The sequence below is a fragment of the Lissotriton helveticus genome, chromosome 11, assembly GCF_964261635.1.
Source record: "Lissotriton helveticus chromosome 11, aLisHel1.1, whole genome shotgun sequence".
Lineage (NCBI taxonomy): Eukaryota > Metazoa > Chordata > Amphibia > Caudata > Salamandridae > Lissotriton > Lissotriton helveticus.
Window position 1 is genome coordinate 587417968 of NC_136072.1, and position 12049 is coordinate 587430016.

The window sequence follows — 12049 nt, forward strand, 5'->3', positions numbered from 1 at the left end:
CAACCCCTCCCTCCAACTCCAACTCCACCCTCTAACTCCAACTCCACCCTCTAACTCCAACTCCACCCTCCAACTCCAACTCCCACCCTCCAACTCCAACTCCACCCTCCAACTCCACCCTCCAACTCCACCCTCCAACTCCCCCCTCCAACTCCACCCTCCAACTCCAACTCCACCCTCCAACTCTGCCCTCCAACTCCACCCTCCAACTCCAACCCAACCCTCCAACTCCACCCTCCAACTCTACCCTCCAACTCCACCCTCCAACTCCAACTCCACCCTCCAACTCCAATTCCACCCTCCAACTCCACCCTCCAACTCCAACTCCACCCTCCAACTCTACCCTCCAACTCCAACTCCACACTCCAACTCCAACTCCACCCTCCAACTCCAACTCCCACCCTCCAACTCCAACTCCACCCTCCAACTCCACCCTCCAACTCCACCCTCCAACTCCCCCCTCCAACTCCACCCTCCAACTCCACCCTCCAACTCTGCCCTCCAACTCCACCCTCCAACTCCAACCCAACCCTCCAACTCCACCCTCCAACTCTACCTTCCAACTCCAACTCCACCCTCCAACTCCAACTCCACCCTCCAACTCCAATTCCACCCTCCAACTCCACCCCCCGACTCCAACTCCACCCTCCAACTCTACCCTTCAACTCCAACTCCACCCTCCGACTCCAAATCCACCCTCCAACTCCAATTCCACCCTCCAACTCCACCTTCCGACTCCAACTCCACTCTCCAACTCCACCCTTCAACTCTAAATCCACCCTCCAACTTCAACTCGAACTCTACCCTCCAACTCCTCCCTCCAACTCCAACTCTACCCTCCAACTCCGACTCCACCCTCCAACTCCAACTCCACCCTCCAACTCCAATTCCACCCTCCAACTCCACCCTCCGACTCCACCTCCAACCTCCAACTCCACCCTCCAACTCCACCCTTCAACTCCAAATCCACCCTCCAACTTCAACTCGAACTCCTTCCTCCAACACCTCCCTCCAACTCCAACTCCACCCTCTAACTCCAACTCCACCCTCTAACTCCAACTCCACCCTCCAACTCCAACTCCCACCCTCCAACTCCAACTCCACCCTCCAACTCCACCCTCCAACTCCACCCTCCAACTCCCCCCTCCAACTCCACCCTCCAACTCCAACTCCACCCTCCAACTCTGCCCTCCAACTCCACCCTCCAACTCCAACCCAACCCTCCAACTCCACCCTCCAACTCTACCCTCCAACTCCACCCTCCAACTCCAACTCCACCCTCCAACTCCAATTCCACCCTCCAACTCCACCCTCCAACTCCAACTCCACCCTCCAACTCTACCCTCCAACTCCAACTCCACACTCCAACTCCAACTCCACCCTCCAACTCCAATTCCACCCTCCAACTCCACCTTCCGACTCCAACTCCACTCTCCAACTCCACCCTTCAACTCTAAATCCACCCTCCAACTTCAACTCGAACTCTACCCTCCAACTCCTCCCTCCAACTCCAACTCCACCCTCTAACTCCAACTCCACCCTCCAACTCCAACTCCACCCTCCAACTCCACCCTCCAACTCTACCCTCCAACTCCACTTTCACCCTCCAACTCCACCCTGTAACTCCACCCTCCAGCTCCATCCTCCAACTCCACCCTCCAACTCCAACTCCAACCTTCAACTCCACCCTCCAACTCCAACTCCACCCTCCAACTCCACCCTCCAACTCCAACTCCACCCTCCAACTCCAACTCCAACCTCCAACTCCAACTCCACCCTCCAATGCCAACTTCACCCTCAAACTCCAACTCCAACCTCCAAATCCACCTTCCAACTCCACCCTCCAACTCCACCCTCCAACCTCCAACTCCACCCTCCAACTCCACCCTTCAACTCCAAATCCACCCTCCAACTTCAACTCCACCCTCTAACTTCAACTCCACCCTCCAACTCCACCCTCCAACCTCCAACTCCACCCTCCAACTCCACCCTTCAACTCCAAATCCACCCTCCAACTTCAACTCCACCCTCTAACTTCAACTCCACCCTCGAACTCTAACTCCACCCTCCAACTCCACCCTCCAACTCCACCCTCTAAATCCCCCCTCCAACTCCAACTCCACCCTCCAACTCGTCCCTCCAACTCCAACTCCACCCTCCAACTCCACCCTCTAACTCCAACTCCACCCTCCAACTCCACCCTCCAACTCCAACCTTCAACTCCACCCTCCAACTCCAACTCCAACTCCACCCTCCAACTGCACCCTCCAACTCCACCCTCCAACTCCAACTCCACCCTCCAACTTCACCCTCCAACTCCAACTCCCACCCTCCAACTCCATCCTCCAACTCCAACTCCACCCTCCAACTCCACCCTCCAACTCCACCCTCCAACTCCACCCTCCAACCCCAACTCCACCCTCCAACTCAAATTCTACCCTTCAACTCCAACTTCACCCTCCAACTCCACCCTCCAACTCCACCCTCCAACTCCAACTCCACCCTCCAACTCCAACTCTACCCTCCAACTCCACCCTCCAACTCTAACTCCACCCTCCAACTCCACCCTCCAACTCCAACTCCCACCCTCCAACTCTACCCTCCAACTCCAACTCCACCCTCCAACTCCACCCTCCAACTCCACCCTCCGACTCCACCCTCCAACTCCCCCTCCAACTCCACCCTCCAACTCCAACTCCACCCTCCAAGTCCTGCCTCCAACTCCACCCTCCAACACCAACTCCACCCTCCAACTCCAATGCCACCCTCCAACTCCACCTTCCAACTTCACCCTCCAACTCCACCCTCCAACTCGAACTCCACCCTCCAACTCCAACTCCACCCTCCAACTCTGCCCTCCAACTCCACCCTCCAACTCCAACCCAACCCTCCAACTCCACCCTCCAACTCTACCCTCCTACTCTACCCTCCAAGTCCAACTCCACCCTCCAACTCCAACTCCACCCTCCAACTTGAACTTCACCCTCCAACTCCAACTCCACCCTACAACTCACCCTCCAACTCCACCCTCCAACTCCACCCTCCAACTTCACCCTCCAACTCCAACTCCACCCTCCAACTCCAACTCCACCCTCCAACTTGAAATCCACCCTCCAACTCCAACTCCACCATTCAACTCCAACTGCACCCTTCAACTCCACCCTCCAACTCCACCCTCCAACTCCACCCTCCAACTCCATCCTCCAACTCCAACCTCCAACTCCAACTCCACCCTCCAATTCTACCCTCCAACTCCACCCTCCAAGTCCTGCCTCCAACTCCACCCTCCAACACCAACTCCACCCTCCAACTCCAATGCCACCCTCCAACTCCACCTTCCAACTTCACCCTCCAACTCCACCCTCCAACTCGAACTCCACCCTCCAACTCCAACTCCACCCTCCAACTCTGCCCTCCAACTCCACCCTCCAACTCCAACCCAACCCTCCAACTCCACCCTCCAACTCTACCCTCCTACTCCACCCTCCAAGTCCAACTCCACCCTCCAACTCCAACTCCACCCTCCAACTTGAAATCCACCCTCCAACTCCAACTCCACCATTCAACTCCAACTGCACCCTTCAACTCCACCCTCCAACTCCACCCTCCAACTCCACCCTCCAACTCCATCCTCCAACTCCAACCTCCAACTCCAACTCCACCCTCCAATTCTACCCTCCAACTCCACCCTCCAACCCCACCCTCCAATTCCACCCTCCAACTCTAACTCCACCCTCCAACTCCAACTCCACCTTCAACTCCAACTCCACCCTCCAACTCCAACTCCAGCTCCACCCTCCAACTCCAACTCCAACTCCAACTCCACCCTCCAACTCCACCCTCCAACTCTACCCTCCAAAACCACCCTCCATATCCACCCTCCATCACTCAGGAACACCAACACATCACTCAGGGGCGCCACCACATCACTCAGGGACATCACCACATCACTCAGGGACACCGTCACATCACTCAGGGACACCACCACATCACTCGGGGACACCACCACATCACTCAGGAACACCACCACATCACTCAGGGACACCACCATATCACTCAGGGGCACCACCACATCACTCAGGGGCACTACCACATCACTCAGGGACACCACCACATCACTCGGGGACACCCCCACATCACTCAGGGACACCACCACATCACTCGGGGACACCACCACATCACTCGGGAACACCACCACATCACTCAGGGACACCACCATATCACTCAGGGGCACCACCACATCACTCAGGGGCACCACTACATCACTCAGGGACACCCTCCAAGTCCACCCTCCAACTCCAACTCCACCCTCCAACTCCAACTCCACCCTCCAACTCCAACTCCATCCTCCAACTCTACTCTCCAATGCCAACTTCACCCTCCAACTCCAACTCCACCCTCCAACTCCAACTCCAACTCCACCCTCCAACTCCACCTCCACTCTCCAACTCCACCCTCCAACTCCAACTCCACCCTTACACTCCACCCTCCAACTCCACCCTCCAACTCCACCCTCCAACTTCAACTCCACCATCCAACTCCAACTCCACCCTCCAACTCCAACTGCACCCTCCAACTCCACCCTCCAACTCCACCCTCCAACTCCAACTCTACCCTCCAAATCCAACTCCACCCTCCAACTCAACCCTCCAACTCCACCCTCTAACTCCACCCTCCAACTCCACCCTCCAACTCCAACTCCTCCCTCCAACTCTCACTCCAATTCCACCCTCCAGCTCCACCCTACAACTCCAACTCCACCTTCCAACTCCACCCTCCAACTCCACCTACCAACTCCAACTCCACCCTCCAACTCCACCCTCCAACTCCACCCTCAAACTTCAACTCCATCCTCAAACTCCAACTCCACCATCCAACGGCACCCTCCAACTCCAACTCCACCCTCCAACTCCACCCTCCAACTCCAACCCAACCCTCCAACTCCACCCTCCAACTCTACCCTCCTACTCCACCCTCCAAGTCCAACTCCACCCTCCAACTCCAACTCCACCCTCCAACTCCAACTCCACCCTCCAACTCCAACTCCACCCTCCAACTCCAACTCCACCCTCTAACTTGAAATCCACCCTCCAACTCCACCCTTCAACTCCAACTGCACCCTTCAACTCCACCCTCCAACTCCACCCTCCAACTCCACCCTCCAACTCCACCCTCCAACTCCAACCTCCAACTCCAACTCCACCCTCCAACTCCACCCTCCAACTCCACCCTCCAATTCCACCCTCCAACTCCAATTCCACCCTCCAATTCCAACTCCACCTTCAACTCCAACTCCACCCTCCAACTCCAACTCCACCCTCCAACTCCAACTCCAACTCCACCCTCCAACTCCAACTCCAACTCCAACTCCACCCTCCAACTCCACCCTCCAACTCTACCCTCCAAAACCACCCTCCATATCCACCCTCCATCACTCAGGAACACCAACACATCACTCAGGGGCGCCACCACATCACTCAGGGACATCACCACATCACTCAGGGACACCGTCACATCACTCAGGGACACCACCACATCACTCGGGGACACCACCACATCACTCAGGAATACCACCACATCACTCAGGGACACCACCATATCACTCAGGGGCACCACCACATCACTCAGGGGCACTACCACATCACTCAGGGACACCACCACATCACTCGGGGACACCCCCACATCACTCAGGGACACCACCACATCACTCGGGGACACCACCACATCACTCGGGAACACCACCACATCACTCAGGGACACCACCATATCACTCAGGGGCACCACCACATTACTCAGGGGCACCACTACATCACTCAGGGACACCCTCCAAGTCCACCCTCCAACTCCAACTCCACCCTCCAACTCCAACTCCACCCTCCAACTCCAACTCCATCCTCCAACTCTACTCTCCAATGCCAACTTCACCCTCCAACTCCAACTCCACCCTCCAACTCCAACTCCAACTCCACCCTCCAACTCCACCTCCACTCTCCAACTCCACCCTCCAACTCCAACCTTACACTCCACCCTCCAACTCCACCCTCCAACTCCACCCTCCAACTTCAACTCCACCATCCAACTCCAACTCCACCCTCCAACTCCAACTGCACCCTCCAACTCCACCCTCCAACTCCACCCTCCAACTCCAACTCTACCCTCCAAATCCAACTCCACCCTCCAACTCAACCCTCCAACTCCACCCTCTAACTCCACCCTCCAACTCCAACTCCACCCTCCAACTTCACCCTCCAACTCCAACTCCCACCCTCCAACTCCATCCTCCAACTCCAACTCCACCCTCCAACTCCACCCTCCAACTCCACCCTCCAACTCCACCCTCCAACCCCAACTCCATCCTCCAACTCAAATTCTACCCTCCAACTCCAACTTCACCCTCTAACTCCACCCTCCAACTCCACCCTCCAACTCCAACTCCACCCTCCAACTCCAACTCTACCCTCCAACTCCAGCCTCCAACTCCAACTCCACCCTCCAACTCCACCCTCCAACTCCAACTCCCACCCTCCAACTCCACCCTCCAACTCCAACTCCACCCTCCAACTCCACCCTCCAACTCCACCCTCCAACTCCACCCTCCAACTCCCCCTCCAACTCCACCTTCCAACTCCAACTCCACCCTCCAAGTCCTGCCTCCAACTCCACCCTCCAACACCAACTCCACCCTCCAACTCCAATGCCACCCTCCAACTCCACCTTCCAACTTCACCCTCCAACTCCACCCTCCAACTCCACCCTCCAACTCGAACTCCACCCTCCAACTCCAACTCCACCCTCCAACTCTGCCCTCCAACTCCACCCTCCAACTCCAACCCAACCCTCCAACTTTACCCTCCTACTCCACCCTCCAAGTCCAACTCCACCCTCCAACTCCAACTCCACCCTCCAACTTGAACTCCACCCTCCAACTCCAACTCCACCCTCCAACTCCACCCTCCAACTCCACCCTCCAACTCTACCCTCCAACTTCACCCTCCAACTCCAACTCCACCCTCCAACTCCAACTCCACCCTCCAACTTGAAATCCACCCTCCAACTCCACCATTCAACTCCAACTGCACCCTTCAACTCCACCCTCCAACTCCACCCTCCAACTCCACCCTCCAACTCCACCCTCCAACTCCAACCTCCAACTCCAACTCCACCCTCCAACTCTACCCTCCAACTCCACCCTCCAACCCCACCCTCCAATTCCACCCTCCAACTCTAACTCCACCCTCCAACTCCAACTCCACCTTCAACTCCAACTCCACCCTCCAACTCCAACTCCAACTCCACCCTCCAACTCCAACTCCAACTCCACCCTCCAACTCCACCCTCCAATTCCACCCTCCAACTCTAACTCCACCCTCCAACTCCAACTCCACCTTCAACTCCAACTCCACCCTCCAACTCCAACTCCAACTCCACCCTCCAACTCCAACTCCAACTCCACCCTCCAACTCCACCCTCCAACTCTACCCTCCAAAACCACCCTCCGTATCCACCCTCCATCACTCAGGAACACCAATACATCACTCAGGGGCGCCACCACATCACTCAGGGACATCACCACATCACTCAGGGACACCGTCACATCACTCAGGGACACCACCACATCACTCGGGGACACCACCACATCACTCGGGAACACCACCACATCACTCAGGGACACCACCATATCACTCAGGGGCACCACCACATCACTCAGGGGCACTACCACATCACTCAGGGACACCACCACATCACTCGGGGACACCCCCACATCACTCAGGGACACCACCACATCACTCGGGGACACCACCACATCACTCGGGAACACCACCACATCACTCAGGGACACCACCATATCACTCAGGGGCACCACCACATCACTCAGGGGCACCACTACATCACTCAGGGACACCCTCCAAGTCCACCCTCCAACTCCAACTCCACCCTCCAACTCCAACTCCACCCTCCAACTCCAACTCCATCCTCCAACTCCACTCTCCAATGCCAACTTCACCCTCCAACTCCAACTCCACCCTCCAACTCCAACTCCAACTCCACCCTCCAACTCCACCTCCACCCTCCAACTCCACCCTCCAACTCCAACTCCACCCTTACACTCCACCCTCCAACTCCACCCTCCAACTCCACCCTCCAACTTCAACTCCACCATCCAACTCCAACTCCACCCTCCAACTCCATCTCCACCCTCCAACTCCACCCTCCAACTCCACCCTCCAACTCCAACTCTACCCTCCAAATCCAACTCCACCCTCCAACTCAACCCTCCAACTCCACCCTCTAACTCCACCCTCCAACTCCACCCTCCAACTCCAACTCCTCCCTCCAACTCTCACTCCAATTCCACCCTCCAGCTCTACCCTACAACTCCAACTCCACCTTCCAACTCCACCCTCCAACTCCACCTACCAACTCCAACTCCACCCTCCAACTCCACCCTCCAACTCCACCCTCAAACTCCAACTCCATCCTCAAACTCCAACTCCACCATCCAACTGCACCCTCCAACTCCAACTCCACCCTCCAACTCCACCCTCCAACTCCAACCCAACCCTCCAACTCCACCCTCCAAATCTACCCTCCTACTCCACCCTCCAAGTCCAACTCCACCCTCCAACTCCAACTCCACCCTCCAACTTGAACTCCACCCTCCAACTCCACCCTCCAACTCCAACTCCACCCTCCAACTCCAACTCCACCCTCTAACTTGAAATCCACCCTCCAACTCCACCCTTCAACTCCAACTGCACCCTTCACCTCCACCCTCCAACTCCACCCTCCAACTCCACCCTCCAACTCCACCCTACAACTCCACCCTCCAACTCCACCCTCCAATTCCACCCTCCAACTCCAATTCCACCCTCCAACTCCAACTCCACCTTCAACTCCAACTCCACCCTCCAACTCCAACTCCACCCTCCAACTCCAACTCCACCCTCCAACTCCACCCTCCAACTCTACCCTCCAAAACCACCCTCCATATCCACCCTCCATCACTCAGGAACACCAACACATCACTCAGGGGCGCCACCACATCACTCAGGGACACCACCACATCACTCAGGGACACCGTCACGTCACTCAGGAACACCACCACATCACTCAGGGACACCACCACATCACTCGGGGACACCACCACATCACTCAGGGGCACCACCGCATCACTCAGGGGCACCACCACATCACTCAGGGGCACCACCACATCACTCGGGGACACCCCCATGTCACTCAGGGACACCACCACATCACTCGGGGACACCACCACATCACTCGGGAAAACCACCACATCACTCACGGACACCACCATATCACTCAGGGGCACCACCACATCACTCAGGGGCACCACTACATCACTCAGGGACACCCTCCAAGCCCACCCTCCAACTCCAACTCCACCCTCCAACTCCAACTCCACCCTCCAACTCCAACTCCATCCTCCAACTCCACTCTCCAATGCCAACTTCACCCTCCAACTCCAACTCCACCCTCCAACTCCAACTCCAACTCCAACTCCACCCTCCAACTCCACCTCCACCCTCCAACTCTACCCTCCAACTCCAACTCCACCCTTCAACTCCACCCTCCAACTCCACCCTCCAACTCCACCCTCCAACTTCAACTCCACCCTCTAACTTCAACTCCACCCTCCAACTCTAACTCTACCCTCTATTTCCCCCCTAACTCCAACTCCACCCTGCAACTCCAACTCCACCCTCCAACTCCACCCTCCAACTCTACCCTCCAACTCCACCCTCCAACTCCAACTCTACCCTCCAAATCCAACTCCACCCTCCAACTCCACCCTCCAACTCCACCCTCTAACTCCACCCTCCAACTCCACCCTCCAACTCCAACTCCACCCTCCAACTCTCACTCCAATTCCACCCTCCAGCTCCACCCTCCAACTCCAACTCCACCTTCCAACTCCACCCTCCATCTCCACCTACCAACTCCAACTCCACCCTCCAACTCCACCCTCCAACTCCACCCTCAAACTCCAACTCCATCCTCAAACTCCAACTCCACCCTCCAACTGTACCCTCCAACTCCACCCTCCAATTCCCCCTCCAACTCCACCCTCCAACTCCAACTCCACCCTCCAACTCTGCCCTCCAACTTCACCCTCCAACTCCAACCCAACCCTCCAACTCCAACCTCCAACTCTACCCTCCAACTCCACCCTCCAACTCCAACTCCACCCTCCAACTCCAATTCCACCCTCCAACTCCACCCTCCGACTCCAACTCCACCCTCCAACTCCACCCTCCAACTCTACCCTCCAACTCCGACTCCACCCTCCAACTCCAACTCCACCCTCCAACTCCAATTCCACCCTCCAACTCCAACTCCACCCTCTAACTCCAACTCCACCCTCTAACTCCAACTCCACCCTCCAACTCCAACTCCCACCCTCCAACTCCAACTCCACCCTCCAACTCCACCCTCCAACTCCACCCTCCAACTCCACCCTCCAACTCCCCCTTCCAACTCCACCCTCCAACTCCAACTCCACCCTCCAACTCTGCCCTCCAACTCCACCCTCCAACTCCAACCCAACCCTCCAACTCCACCCTCCAACTCTACCCTCCAACTCCAACTCCACCCTCCAACTCCCCCTCCAACTCCACCCTCCAACTCCCCCTCCAACTCCACCCTCCAACTCCACCCTCCAACTCTGCCCTCCAACTTCACCCTCCAACTCCAACCCAACCCTCCAACTCCAACCTCCAACTCTACCCTCCAACTCCAACTCCACCCTCCAACTCCAACTCCACCCTCCAACTCCAATTCCACCCTCCAACTCCACCCTCCGACTCCAACTCCACCCTCCAACTCCACCCTCCAACTCTACCCTCCAACTCCGACTCCACCCTCCAACTCCAACTCCACCCTCCAACTCCAATTCCACCCTCCAACTCCACCCTCCGACTCCCCCTCCAACCTCCAACTCCACCCTCCAACTCCACCCTTCAACTCCAAATCCACCCTCCAACTTCAACTCGAACTCCTTCCTCCAACACCTCCCTCCAACTCCAACTCCACCCTCTAACTCCAACTCCACCCTCTAACTCCAACTCCACCCTCCAACTCCAACTCCCACCATCCAACTCCAACTCCACCCTCCAACTCCACCCTCCAACTCCACCCTCCAACTCCCCCCTCCAACTCCACCCTCCAACTCCAACTCCACCCTCCAACTCTGCCCTCCAACTCCACCCTCCAACTCCAACCCAACCCTCCAACTCCACCCTCCAACTCTACCCTCCAACTCCACCCTCCAACTCCAACTCCACCCTCCAACTCCAATTCCACCCTCCAACTCCACCCTCCAACTCCAACTCCACCCTCCAACTCTACCCTCCAACTCCACCCTCCAACTCCAATTCCACCCTCCAACTCCACCTTCCGACTCCAACTCCACTCTCCAACTCCACCCTTCAACTCTAAATCCACCCTCCAACTTCAACTCGAACTCTACCCTCCAACTCCTCCCTCCAACTCCAACTCCACCCTCTAACTCCAACTCCACCCTCCAACTCCAACTCCACCCTCCAACTCCACCCTCCAACTCCACCCTCCAACTCCACTTTCACCCTCCAACTCCACCCTGTGACTCCACCCTCCAGCTCCATCCTCCAACTCCACCCTCCAACTCCAACTCCAACCTCCAACTCCACCCTCCAACTCCAACTCCACCCTCCAACTCCAACTCCACCCTCCAACTCCAACTCCAACCTCCAACTCCAACTCCACCCTCCAATGCCAACTTCACCCTCAAACTCCAACTCCAACCTCCAAATCCACCTTCCAACTCCACCCTCCAACTCCACCCTCCAACCTCCAACTCCACCCTCCAACTCCACCCTTCAACTCCAAATCCACCCTCCAACTTCAACTCCACCCTCTAACTTCAACTCCACCCTCCAACTCCACCCTCCAACCTCCAACTCCACCCTCCAACTCCACCCTTCAACTCCAAATCCACCCTCCAACTTCAACTCCACCCTCTAACTTCAACTCCACCCTCGAACTCTAACTC